The following is a 14,106-nucleotide window of genomic DNA, read 5'->3' as shown; positions in this document are numbered from 1 at the left end:
GGGGGGGGGGGGTCGAGCACAAGAAGAGTGGGCTCATGGTGTCACCCTGAAATACACCTCTCTGAAAGGTGACCTTGTTAGTTGTCACACGATTTTTTCCAGATGAGATAGTAAATCTGGTTTTCCAAAGCGGCATCTATCTCTCTATGCACCTAGCTATTTGCGGATGAACCTTTAAGATTTACAAAAGACAGATGATAAGTCTATGGCAAGTCAAATCGCTAGCTTTCCGATAATCAATCCAGGCCATCGATTAGTCACGCTGGTAGAATGCTGCATCTTTGCAGACACATCTATCGATGAGCAGGTTCTCCCGACATCCCGCTACGCCTTTCTTTGAGCCTCGTTCATACATTTCTTGCCACACAGGTTCAATTGCCCGAATAATACTATCATTTAGGATAGCTTTGAATATCTTATAAAGTGTGTTCAGACAAGTTATTGGCCTGTAATTTTTCGGGTCAGCTAAGTTGCCTATTTTCGGCAAGAGTATTGTGCGCCCTTCCACCAACCACTCCGGAATCGGTTCTTCCGACTTCAAATATGAGGTGAAAATACGGGTCAAATGCTGATGGGTTGAAGAAAACTTCTTCGACCAGAAGGTTTTGATACAATCTGGTCCCGGTGCACAATAGTTCTTCATCCCTCTTAATACTTTTTCCACCTCCTCGGTAGTGATGGGTGGGCATTCTTTATCAGGTGTTATGAGGGCAACACATAACTCCTTGTTTATATTTTCTGAGTCTTCGTCCAGTCTATGCTGCACTTCGTAGACTTCTCTCCAAAATACGTCGACCTCCTCTGGTTTGGACGGGTGTTCGACAGTAACTGAAGGGTCTTGGAAGAGTCGAGATGGGTCAGAGAGAAACTGTTGATTTTTTCTGACCCACCTCTCCATCCGCTCTAGACTTCTCTTAGCGTCAGATAGTATCCGTATTCTTTCAACAATATGCTGCCTGATGGTCAGCAGCTTTGACTTGTTAAATGTGTGATAACGCGTCCGGAGTTCGCGCGCGAACTTTCGAACCTTGGCGGTAAAATTCCTACCAGATGTGATGTAGTCAATCACACACTGAATGCGGGAAGCGTACTGTCTTGCCCAGCCTATCTTTATGGCAAGTTCATGCATTCGTCTTTTGGTCTTATGATCAACCGTTGGTTTTGTTTTACGGTTCGCATCGGCCAAAGCTCTCGCTGCATTATACACACAATAATTGATAGACCAGAGGTCGGATTCTCCGGAAAAATGTCCACGAAGCTCGTCAACCATTTCAGTCAGATCTTTAGGCTTGAGAGAAAACTTGGTGTTGATGTTTCTCCGGGTCGTAAAGCATCGCTCTTCCTCTGGCGGATGCCTGTCCGCGGTTGGTCTTATTGTCGCCTCTCTTTCTCTGTTGCCAGCTTGTTCTAGCTGTGGTAGAGTTGACGTTCCGCTTACATAGCCCCTTTTTCGGAGTAGTTCAACATGGTTTCGCAGACGTTGATGCGAAAAGTGCGATAGCTCCGGCTGTTTCTCGCACCACAGAAAATGACCTAAAGGTCGCGAGATCCCGCCGATCCTTCGCATTGAATCCATTTTCATTGGCTCCCCCAGCTCTAGAGTGGTCGGCATTGTTGGCCAACCCATTGTCGGGAGCCCTGCGCGTTCTGTTGTTTTGAACCGCACTTACTACAACTATGTTTGGTGTTGTCATTGTTGTTCTCACAAGAAGCTAGAGAAAGGGGTTCATCCATCCGTGTAGAGCTTCGCATGCAAGGATAAGGCTGTGTACTCTGAGAGGTCGCCCGGTATCCCAGAGTCACCGTTCTGGACACTTCACCCAGGTGCCATTCAGCTTTCTGCACGGTTTTCACACCTCCGCTTGGTCGTGCAACTCCTCTCTCTCACTCTCTCTCTCTTTCACCGTTAACTCTCTCTGTGTGGTCATCCCGTTCCGTCGCAGAAGGATGAGGTGATTGCGCGGAAGTAAATCACTTCGTAATGCCACAAAGAAAAAATCATAACAATGTCGCACAGAGACACACACTTAAAGTTTGAGATGAAGTTAATGGAAAAAAAACACAAAATCAACGATTGAAAATTTGTGTAAAACAGAATTTCTGTAAATATAAAAAGGATACCTTTCGACATAAAGAAAATTAGACACCCGCTCCGCTTTAAATCACGAAGAAAAACTGAAACAGTATTCACAGAGGTCCTCCAATTTTACAACTTACGGAATTCAAAGGTAGGGTGCTTTAGTTATTTAAAGGGTTGTGGTCGTAATTCTATCTGAAAAATTAGATAACCGATTGCCGGTTTCCTTTAGCAGACGACAACCGTAGACCATATATACATGCAGAATTTAATTGCGCACCTTTTTCCCCCAGGCAAAAAGTTGTAGCTGTTTTAGTTTTCTAATTAAAGCCAAAAACTGTTTTTTTTTTTTTGTAAAAATTAATTTTGATTCGTTTTTCACTTCAACACGTGCTCAGTCGTTTCGTTTATCGAGCGAATTTTGAGCAATAAAAAACTTTCATTAAGAAAGTTGTTGACACCAGTACAAAGAAGTTTTCTGGAAAGTTGTAGTCCAATCAAATTGATATTTAAGAAATTATTAACGTCTCAAGTTGACAGCGGTTAGTCAACTCACGCGCGGGCTATAGCGGGAATTTCAGATCCGATTTATAATACAGTTCACAAGCGCAAAAATAGAAACTAATGAAGTAATCAGGTAGTATCAAAGTATTATGCATAAATAAATAATAATACGGTCTATTACAGCAGCAATGAAAAAAAAATTTACTTTATTGATGTTTCACCTTTTCCAATTCCACGAATTTAAAGCATTGAAAAATTCTCGGAATGAAGAATCTGTTGAATCTCAAGGATTAGATGATGCACTAATATTCATTTATGCATAATACTTTAATATTACCTGATTACTTGATTAGTTTATATTTTTGGCGCCGGTGAACTGCATTATGAATCGCTTCTGAGACTGTCCCTACAGCCCGCGCGCGAGTCGTCTAGCCGCTATCAACATGAGACGTTAATAACTTCTTGAATATCAATTCGATTGGGCGGGCTAAAATTTTCCAGAAAACTTCTTTGTACTGTTTGTCAACAACTTTTTCACTCAAAGTTTTTTGTTGCTCAAAATTCGCTCGGTAAACTAAACGCTGGAAGTTAGAGAAGTCCGATAAGCGCCAGGCATCGCAAACAAATTAACGACTATTCTTTTTATATACATTTTTGAATTATTTTTACTCTATCAGTCGAAGAACATTTCAAACTACCTTCCCTGAATTTTTTTTTAATCCTTAAAAATGACTGACTGAGCACAAGTTGAAGTGAAAAGCGAATCAAAATTAATTTGTACAAAAAAGCCAGTTTTTTGGCTTCAATTAGAAAACTGAAAAAGCTACAACTTTTTTCGTGGAAGGAAAAATATGCGCAATGAAATTCTACACCTAGATATGGTCTTTAAAAATTAAAATTCAAAAATGTTTCTGGAAGCCTCCAGGGGTATTCCCACTCCCAGCGAAATAAGTTTATGTGTCCTTCGATCCGGCAGCTCAATTACAAAGATGCCAGCGGTTCAGTCGTTTAAATTTAAGGAAAAAAGGCCATCTTTTCGTAAAAAGGGGATTTTTTGGGGAAAAGGGGATTTTTTTCAAGTGTAAGGGGAGTGAAAATACATTAATAAATACAATATTTTTTATAACAATTTGTATTTTATTATCAGGAACTTTTGATACATCATTTCCGCATATCAGTATCTCTTTAAAAAATGTAATTGCATCAAAACGTCCTCTTCTAATTAACAGTTTCTTCTTTTTCTTCATATAGCAAACCTAATCAAGTCAGGCTTCTTTTTCTCGATTTTTTTCGCAATTACTCTACCTTATTTTTCTATTGCACTTCGTTCCGCTAATCCAATAATCGTTTATTATTTCGCTTTTGTTCAACAAGAAGCGAACATCTTCATCTTGTTGAAGTAATTTCCACTCAGTTGAAACCTCATCAGTATCAACAACTTTTAGTGATAACAATGCTGCTATTTTTGTAACATATATAACACTGACGGTCTCCTTGATGTTTTCTGGAGAAAGGCGTACAAAATATTTCATTTTCATGAAATCTTTAATTTTAAGAGTAAGAGACTTCACTGATTCGATAACAAAGTTTTTGATTTCTAACTGTAGAACTGACTTATTCTTTTGAGTCAACTTCTTCATGGAATCTCGAGCCTTTTCTCCGCAGTGAACGTCTTTCAAATCAACAAAATTATCAAACTTGCTTAGAAAAGCTGTAGACGCACACAAGTCTACAAATTTAATTTATTGTTCTCTTGGTACGTGATGTGTGATAATCAAAGGTTCTTGTGCAATATTTATTACTCTGTCGTAGGTTGTAATTCAATAAAAAGACCCATGTTTTTCGTTCATATATAATTCCACTGCATAATTAAAAACTTAATGGACTGTATTACAAATTAAAAGTTTATAAAATTAATGCCTAAGTAAACACCAGACCGGACATGTACCTTTTCGTAAGAAAGTTCTCACGCGTATTTGCTCTCTAATTGAAATCAAACTCATACATACATTCTATAGGATGGCATCACTCACATTAAGCGCCACAATCATTTAAATTTTTTAATTACAAGTTCGCTTCGCGACATACTGCCGGCCTTGAGCGATTCATGTTAAAAAAGAATGTCATACATCAATAGGAAGCGGCGAAATCTTTTTTATTCCGCGATCAAAAACACCGATTCCAGTCTTAACCCTAACTATTCTCACAATTCCATCATGCCCATCGCAAGGGCGGTAAATTTTCGTCTCTTAATGTGACTAGAACACCTACTTTAACAATTTCTGGATCTCATGTGTGCCACTTGCTTCGCACATTTAACTCATTCAAGTATTCGTTGTACCAGCGCTTCCAAGGGTCTAATTTTATTTTTTGCAAATGTTGCCACGATGACAAGCGATTTGTAGGAATCTGAGAAAGGTCTGTTCTTGGAATAGTTAGTAAAGATTGTCCTATCAGCAAGTGTCCCGGAGTCAATACCAGAAAATCACTATGATCCGACGACCTTGGAGTAAACGGTCGAGAATTAGGAATAGCCTCTATCTCACATATGTAGGTAGCTAGCTCTTCATAGGTGAATAAGGTTACATCTATCTCTTGATCTGCTAATGTATTTTCAACCTGTTTGTTACGCTCATTACAATTAAGAAAATCGTGAAGTACCTTCAGCTCATTTTTGGCTCCGACGAAATTAGTAGCGTTATTAGAATACAAGGCCTTCGTTTTTGCTCGCCTGAAAAAAAAACCTACGCAAACAACCAATAAAGGCCTCTGTCGTCAGATCACCTACTAACTCTATATGTACAGCTTTGGTAGCTAAACAGGAAAATACTGCTGCAGAGACCTTAACCTGATTTCGATTACGGTAACGCTTCTCTTTAACATGAAAATATCCACAATAATCAATTCCAGCATTTTCAAATGGACGAGATGCAATTACTCTAACTTTAGGAGGTTGACCATTACATATGATAATTCCTTAGGCTTTGCTTTACTACATTTTATACATGCGTGTACGAGTCTGCAAGTAACGAGTCTATCATCTACAATCCAATATTTATGTCTAGTTGCATATAGTGTAGTGTTAATGCCGGAATGCATCAGCTCCATATGAGTATTGCGAACTATGAGATAAGTTACAGGGTGGGATTTTCGAAGAAGGATAGGATGTTTTCATTCATAGTTGATGTCGGCGTTTTTTTTATTCTTCCTCTTACTCTCAACAAACCATCCTCCATTATGGGGCTCAATCTTACAATTTTTGAACATTGGGAGATTTTATTGTCAACTGATAGTGTATGAACTTCTTCTGGGAATTCTTCTCTTTGAACAGCGTGAATCATTCATCTCGATACAGATTGGATTTCTTGTGCAGATAATATATTGGCATGATGCGCTTGTTTACGTAATTTATTATAAAAACGAAAACAATAAGCAATTATACGAATGAGTCGTGCTAAGGACGAATACAGATTCCAAAAACTCCATCTTTTCGCAACTATGCCAGTCAAGACGGCGACTCCCCTTTTTCGGGAACATCTTTTTCGAATGAAAATCTGGCCACTTTGTTTCTGACTGATTGATCCAGAGAGGTCCATTCTTTCACATTTGATTATTTCAAAAATGCATTGGTAATTGACCTCTCAATATAAAATCTGCAGGATTTTCCTTAGTTGGTACGCGTCTCCAGTAAGCTGCATCGGTGATTCCTTGAATCTCAGCTACTCTATTTGCTTCAAAGGTTTCGAGCTTATAAGATGGTTTATTAATCCAGTTCAATACTATCGTTGAATCAGACCAGAATATTACTTTATTAAACTTTATTTTTAATGATTTGATGACATTCTTATAAAAATTCGATAATAGTAATGCTGCACAAAGTTCCAAACTCGGAATGGAGGTAGTGTTGACTGGAGCTACTCGCGACTTTGAGCACAACAAAACAGAGAAATATCCTTGATCATTTCCTATATAATCTCTAACATTATGGACCTTGACTGCTCTTGGTAAAACCCAGTCGTTTATCAGGTTTAATTGCGCATGATAAATCTGCCATGATGTGGACGATTCTGTGCAAAGAAAACTACTGATGCTATGAGTCCTAAAGGGTCGTACAGTTTGCTATCTGAGAGAATAATTCTCTTAAAGATAATATTATTTTTAGGTTTCAGATTGACATCGAGACTTAAACTGTCCTCCTTGGTTTTGCAGGTTACCCCTAGTGTTCTATAAATCATCTACATAAAAATCATTTGCTAACACGGTGGCTGCCTTTGGAAATGTTCCTCCTTCATCTTCTGAAAGCTGCTTCAAACAACACGTTGCAAAGCATGGTGATGCAGAAGTTCCGTAAGTTACGGTGTTGAGTTGATAGGTCTTGAGCTGTTCTTTATTGCTGAAACGCTAAAGTATTTTTTGATAATTTCTGACCGCAGGATGAATCAGAAATTGCCTATACATTTTTTCAATGTCAGCACTCAACACAAATACATGGAGTCAAAATCGTAGTCAACTAAAAGATCCCTGCTTGAATTGTCGGACCCAACATTAACGCAACGTTGAGTGAAACCCCTGAATTTGATTTTGCAGAAGCGTCAAATACAACTCTTAGCTTGGTCGTGAGACTTGATTCTTTAAATACCGCATGACGAGGTATATAGTAGCCATCTTTTCATGCAGTTGAAAAAGGCTCCATATGCTACAGAACCTGATACGTGCTCATGAATTCATGATATTCATCCCTTAAATTATAATCGCGTTCTAATTTCCTCTCTGAAGCAAAAAATCTTCGACGAACTATATCATACGATGATCCTAGCGCATCTTGTTCTTTGTTAAAAGGTAAACGACCTGCTGCGTACCATGTAACGACCAGTTGTGCTACACGCGAGAGCTGTCGAGCTAGCTCATATCTCTGATCATTATTAGAATCAGTGACCGACGGCCTAGGCAGACTCATTAATCATTTTTGTAGCTAATGCAATGTATTTGTAATAATTATTTTCAAACTCTGTATGTTCTGCCTCACGCGTTGGTCCTAGAGCTAATAATTCAAGGCCCATTTGCGCTTGATCATACTGATCCCGTCTCTTCGATCCTTTTTAAACGAAGCTGAATTTCTTCTACACCAATTATATCTTGTGTTTAATTATCTAGACATTTTTGTAAAAAGTTTTTAAATTTAGTTAAGCGTGTTTTACAATTGGTACGATTTTGTCGAAAACTTTCAACTTCGCTAGTTGCCATGATAAATCAAATAGAAACAATTGATAAGTATAAACAATAATACCTTTATTATGAAACGCTTACTTGACTCGTAGTTTTAAGCCGCCTCTCAGGAATGCGAATAAGTTTCTCGAAGAGCTTTTCCTCAATCAGCCTTGTTAAATTTCTATAAAATTATCCCGTAAAATTTTCCAAAGGTAGCTGTTTCCTCATGTATTCTGTCGCAATGCTTGGCTATTATTTTCGGATGAAACCTCTATGGTGATTTTCGTTGCGGCTGGAACGATCTCTCGATTCCAGGTTTTGTTAGATATTTTTTGCCTAATTGCCAGACAACCAAATTGAATGTTGATATTGACGAGGAAATAAATAAAATATCACTGTACCGATGTTCACTTAAAATTGATGGTTTTTGGCTTAAAAGTTTTTTGATAATCTTGACAAAGTCAAGCCACTTTTCACTAGTCACAGGAAAATCATGTTCGATTTCAAATAAGTATCCGGTTACGAGGGACCATATCGACGGAATCAAGTCTAAAAATTTAATTGATTGTTCTCTTGGTACGTGGTGTGTAATAATCAAAGGTTCTTATACAGTATTTATTACTCTGTGGTAGGTTGTAATTCAATAAAAAGACACAGGTTTATCCTTCATATAAAACTTCACTGAATAATTAATTCACTATAATTAATTCACTGTATAATTAAAAACATTGAAATTTTTAAATTACAAGTTCGCTTCGCGAAAAAAGACTTGAAATCAGTTTGATCAAACCTCATCTCTTGTAAAACGTGCGCTTTTACTACGCTTGATAATAGTAGCAAAATAAGCTTTTTCAGTGGAGAGTACAAGAGGTACAAGCTATTAGGTGGAATATTAAAAAAAATTCAGAAAGATTACATGCTGTAGAATTTAATGATTAAATTGTAGGAATTAAAGATTTTAGATTTACTTTTAATGCGTGTAAATGTACTTTACTTACCTAAGTTTAGAATAATATTGTTACAAACAATTGTCCTGCCAGACCTACGTATTATTTCTTTCTTGCAGCATAATTATTCACACCAATCTAGACTAACTAAAAAAAAGAAAGGATTAAACATGTTTAATATTATTCAATGATTATACACATTTTAATTTGCAATACATAAACCGGCTAATTGAAAGAAAAAGTACTTTAAACGTTAATTTAAATTTAGTTGGTTCAATTTGACGAGAAACAACAAAACTGGTTACTTGAATTCGATCGAAAAACTAACTGTTAAATACAGAAACTATGACAAAAACAATCAAATGAATTTTGGAAATACGATAAATACAAGTGAAGATACTGAAAATATACTGACATAACCTGAATGCTTTTTCCAGTTCAAGAATCTACTTTATATGGAAAATACAAATGTTTAACTCATGTAAGCAAGAAATTATGAAAAAGATAAAAAATCTAAGTAAACATGTACAGGTAGACCACGTCTTTAACTATTCATCTATTGCCACTTACCTTAAAACCTAAAACACATATCTAATACTCGTTCTTACATTGCAATTTAACATCTAATATTTTTCTCGAGTCTTCTTCTTCTTTGAAGATATATATGTGACGTGCATCGAAGAAAGGGGGCTTACTCTAAAAAAATCGAAATCAAGGTTTTTACACATTTCGATAGTTTTCGAGCTACTATTTTTAATTAAAACATCGGAAAAAATATCTGAGCATTATTATTGCTAATGATTGATTTGTTGGGTACCCGAGTAATAAGGCTTTGGCTCGAGAGCTCATGATTCCGTAAAACATCTCCCACCACTCACCATACTATCTACGCGTCTCATCTATACCCCGTCCGTGAGCTGCGTCTACGACATATCTCCTTCCGTGAGAATAAAGAGGTAAGTGGAGAGGGAAGATTTCATGAGTCTTTTGAGGGAAGATTTCGTGAGTCTGACCGAGAAGTTTTGTCACCAGCATTAGTGGGGGGGGGGGGGATTTCAGGACGTTATAACCTAAGTTTGTATTAATTACTGGCTGTTTTTGTCAATTTTCTGAATTTTGAAAAATCGCGATTCATTAGGGGTGGATTTTTCGTATCCGACAGAGATGTTTCTGCCACTACCATAATTAGAGGGATGCTTTTTATTAATTTTCTAGACTACTAAATGTTCGTATATGTATTAACTTCGAAATTAATTGGATATTTTCTAGAATTTTGGGAACTTATTAATAGAGGTGGGTTTTCCATATCAGACCGACAAGTTTTGCCACCAGCATTAGTCGGTGGGGAAAATAGGGAATTTTTCAGGGTTTTATACACCTAAGTTTGAATTAGCTTCTGGCTGTCTTTGTCAATTTTCAGAATTTTGAAAAATCGCGTTTCATTACGGGCGGAGTTTTTGTATCCGACCGAGATGTTCTGCTACTGCCATATCTATAGGGATGCTTTTTATTAAATTTCTAGGTTATTAACTGTTTGTATATGAATTAACCTCCAATTGAGTTGGTCATTTTCTGGAATTTTGGCAACTTATTAATTAGGGGTGGGTTTTCAATATCCGACCGAGAAATTATGCCACCAACATTAGCCGGGAGAATAAAAAGGAGAATTTTTTAGAACGTTAAGCACCTAAAATTGTATTAACTTCTGGCCGTTTTTTTCTATTTTTCGCATTTTCAAAAATAGCGTTTCATCAGGGGTGGATTTTTGGAATCCGTCCGACATGTTCTAACACTACCATTATTAGAGGGATTGGTTTAATTAATTGTCTAGCCTATTAAATGTTCTTATATGTATTAACTTCACACTGAATTAGACATTTTCTAGAATTTTGGAAACCACAAAACTTCGTATTTTTTTAATAGTACCAATGTTTCTAAAATTGCATTGTTCATGCGATGTATTTTATCTAAAAGTATCAATCTAGCTGTGTAGAACATTAAGGTGGTTCAAAATGCATTGGTATTTTTTTTATTGTATTTTTATGAATACCGTAGGAAAAAAGATGTTTTTCCCTATTTCATTCAGGATTCTCAATATTAGCTGAATCAAGATGGAATTCAACATTTCTCTTCAAAATTAGCTAAAGAATATAAATAAAATATCACTCCCATAAGTTTATTTTATAGGATCCCAAAAAAACCCATAAATAAAAAAATTGGGTTTGCGAGAATACGGCGCTAATTATGTTTTGCGGTCTTTTTCATTGAAATTGTTTCTGGTACATAAAAAACCATTTAATACTGATAATTAGATGTTTACATAAATGGTTTAAATAATTTATTATTATCTTTAGCAATTTTATGACAGAATAGAGTTAAAAAGTCCCGTTTTTTAACAAACTTTCCATTTGTTGTTGAATTTTCAATTAGAGGGAGATGGTAATTCATGAATATTAACAAGAGTGATTTCTTAAACAATTTCTTATTGTTAATAACATTCTCTTTTCTTAATGATAGAATCTTGCAGTTTTTCGTGTTTTTTTTTCACTATTTGACTATTTTTCATTTGAAGTGGCTTAATAATTAATAACATTTAGCAAAAACAATTGTTTAGACAAATTTTTGTTGTTCATGACTATCTTCATCTACATTAATGTTGCGTTTTTTCGATAATTTTTGCCTTTCTGTCCTTTTTCACTTAGTGAGGTAATAATTAATGAAAGTTAACAAAAAGTTGTTTAAACAATTTTATATTGTTTACAACAATCTTCTCTTAGATAATTCTAGAAATTTCTGGTTTTTTTCTAAAATTTCTAACTTTACTTCACCGTCTTAGTTAGTTAAAAAATCATAAATCAACATTAGAAAAAACTATATTTTAAATAATCTCTTTTTTTTTGCAAATTTATTTTTCTGATATAAAACATATATTTGAAATGTTTCCAATTTTCTGCACAGGTCATATTAAATACAACTTTCTTTTGAATAGGTTAAAGAGACTTCGGTCAGGTGTCAGAAAGGTAGCAACTGTCTAATTGCTATTTGTGAAGAGAAATGTAAAGTTTCAACTCGATTCGGATAATATTAAGGATTATGAATAAAATTTACAGAAAACGTATTTTTTTCTTATGGGAAATACATTTTAAACTTCACATTGGGCTTGCGGTACCTCTAAATATCGTTTTTTTTTATGGATTTACTTTGGTGCGTATTCAAAAAAATTTTCAGCTGGCATTTATAAAAAAAAACTTTAATATTTTTGTTGCACCACCCTACTGAACAGCCGCTAAAGAGATGCCCGGTTCGGTAATACCGTATCGCACCGGATGAATAATTTCTTTAGATAAGGAAATGTGTGCAAGGACGTAAGAATATACATCATCTGACTGGTTTTCTTGACACTGAAACATTTAATGTCATGCTAAACGTATTCAAACATTTTATGAAGGAACGACCGGTAACGTGCGTTACTTTGCATTGCTGTTACTAAAAAAGTAACTGTTCTGGCAATGAGTTACTGTCACACAAGCTTTAATGATACTTTAAATTTTCGAAATACTTGAAAAAAATGTAGACATCCGGAAAAAAACGAAACTCCGTGGGACCACAGTGACGCCAAGTGTCCTTTAAGGCTTAATTATGATTAAATGTGAATTTCCACTTTTTTCTTAAGAAAAACTAAAGTAAAAGAGCAGTTTTGTGTTCAAGGAAATTTTCAATCTCTTCAAAAATAATTACTATTGATAGTCAGCATGCAAGTACGTTACTAACTAAAAAGTGTTTCGAAGTAAATTTTTACATTTTGACCGTTTTTTGAAGCCATTATTGTAAAACTCCACCTAAGTATTTATAAAAAATTGAAAATATATTTTATTATACATATTTATCATTGCACTTTATTTATATTACCCTATTTAGATGTTTAAAATATCAGCTTTAATAAATAAATAGAAAAGTTACTATTATACTCACCTTTTTTCAATTTCCTAATTATTAGAATATTCCAAATTATGACGCTTTATAAAACATTTTATTCAAATATTTAACAAAAAATTCCTATTGGAATAATGTTACGATCCGGCGCCGGATCTGGTCCCAAGTTCCGACGATTTAAAAGTAGTTTCCGTAGTCGTATCTTGTTCGGATTTTTCCGTAGGGAAGATTCCAGTAGATATCCCAAGTAATTAGTAAATACAATCATTTATATTGAACTACTTACAGAAATGTACATAAAAATGGTTACATCTGTTCGACTTAGTTCACAAGCCGGACGCTTAGAACATACGAAAAGTGGGGGCAATGCACAGGGCTCATGTAAATACAAAACACAGTCTACATTAATAAATGTTCCTGTCTCAATCGTCGGACTATGAAATAGATTCCACCAATCATGTAGCAAGTCATTTCAACGGCCAGCCGGACCGGCAACCGTTTCCTTAAACTACTAGAACTGAACGCAAATATTCAAAATCATATAGAAACTCGTATAAAGATATTTGAACATAATAAGACATCCGGATAAATTACTTACATTGATCGTTTCTCAGGGTGTTAAAAAAAGGAATAACTTAACTGTTTTCAAATAGTAAAGTGGTGAAAAGTAACTGCCTTAAATTAGCCTCTGTGAACCTCTGCATTCATACGAGCCGTGTGCACCAGGCTCTGGTCACTCACTGCTTTAGAAGTGCAGACCGATAATCGACGGTGGTGCCATCAAACGAGCCCGTAGGTTTTTAAGATAAGATAATAGATGCTTGAGGTTATATCCAGATATTTTGTAGATAATGTAATTAAAAAACTTAATGAATAGAAAAAACCAATAGAAAAACAAATGAAAATGTATAAATAATTTTCGGAATAATTATTTATATATTTCTGCTTGTTTTTCTATTGCTTTTTTCATAAAAACATGTTCTAAGGAAAAACGAAAGATGATGGAAGTATGTTTGAAAGCAGTTTTCATTTAAATTTTGTAATCATTTTCGACGTCAATTTTCTTATCGACAGGTACCTTTCTCAAAATATTGCTCTGTTTTTATGGTAATAATACAGAAGGTATTGCCAAAGATATTACGTCCTAGATACGGCATGAGGTTGGTTGCACCACATACCGGTAGTTAACGCGACAGGCAGGTTTGTGGTCTTGCATATATATATATATATATATATATATATATATATTGCTTTTAGTTCGGCTACATACTTGTAGAGGCGCGACAGGCAACCATATATTCGGTCGCGCCAAATTATAGTGCATTTGAAATCCAAAATGGTAATAATCTAATTTTACTTTATAAGTGAATGAAAAATAATTTTAATTGAGTAGAAAAGATCTTGAAGGAATTCGAAAACTCTAAAGACTTTTTAAAG

General features: G+C 35.3%; 1 protein-coding gene across 5 annotated transcripts in view; it reads right to left on the bottom strand.

Moving 5' to 3' along the window:
- Positions 1–13,395, bottom strand: part of LOC117180242 (uncharacterized protein CG4449) — a 555,967-nt gene extending 542,572 nt beyond the window's left edge. For all 5 annotated transcript variants that reach the window (XM_033372635.1, XM_033372634.1, XM_033372636.1 and 2 more), the window contains exon 1: positions 13,268–13,395. The gene's annotated coding sequence lies outside the window, so the exon portion shown is untranslated. The remainder of the gene's footprint in view (positions 1–13,267) is intronic.
- Between the last annotated feature and the right edge of the window lie 711 nt (positions 13,396–14,106).

This window comes from Belonocnema kinseyi, chromosome 9 (genome assembly GCF_010883055.1).
Source record: "Belonocnema kinseyi isolate 2016_QV_RU_SX_M_011 chromosome 9, B_treatae_v1, whole genome shotgun sequence".
Classification (NCBI taxonomy): domain Eukaryota; kingdom Metazoa; phylum Arthropoda; class Insecta; order Hymenoptera; family Cynipidae; genus Belonocnema; species Belonocnema kinseyi.
Note: the sequence above shows the minus strand (reverse complement) of the source record. Positions and strands in the feature narration are given on the sequence as shown.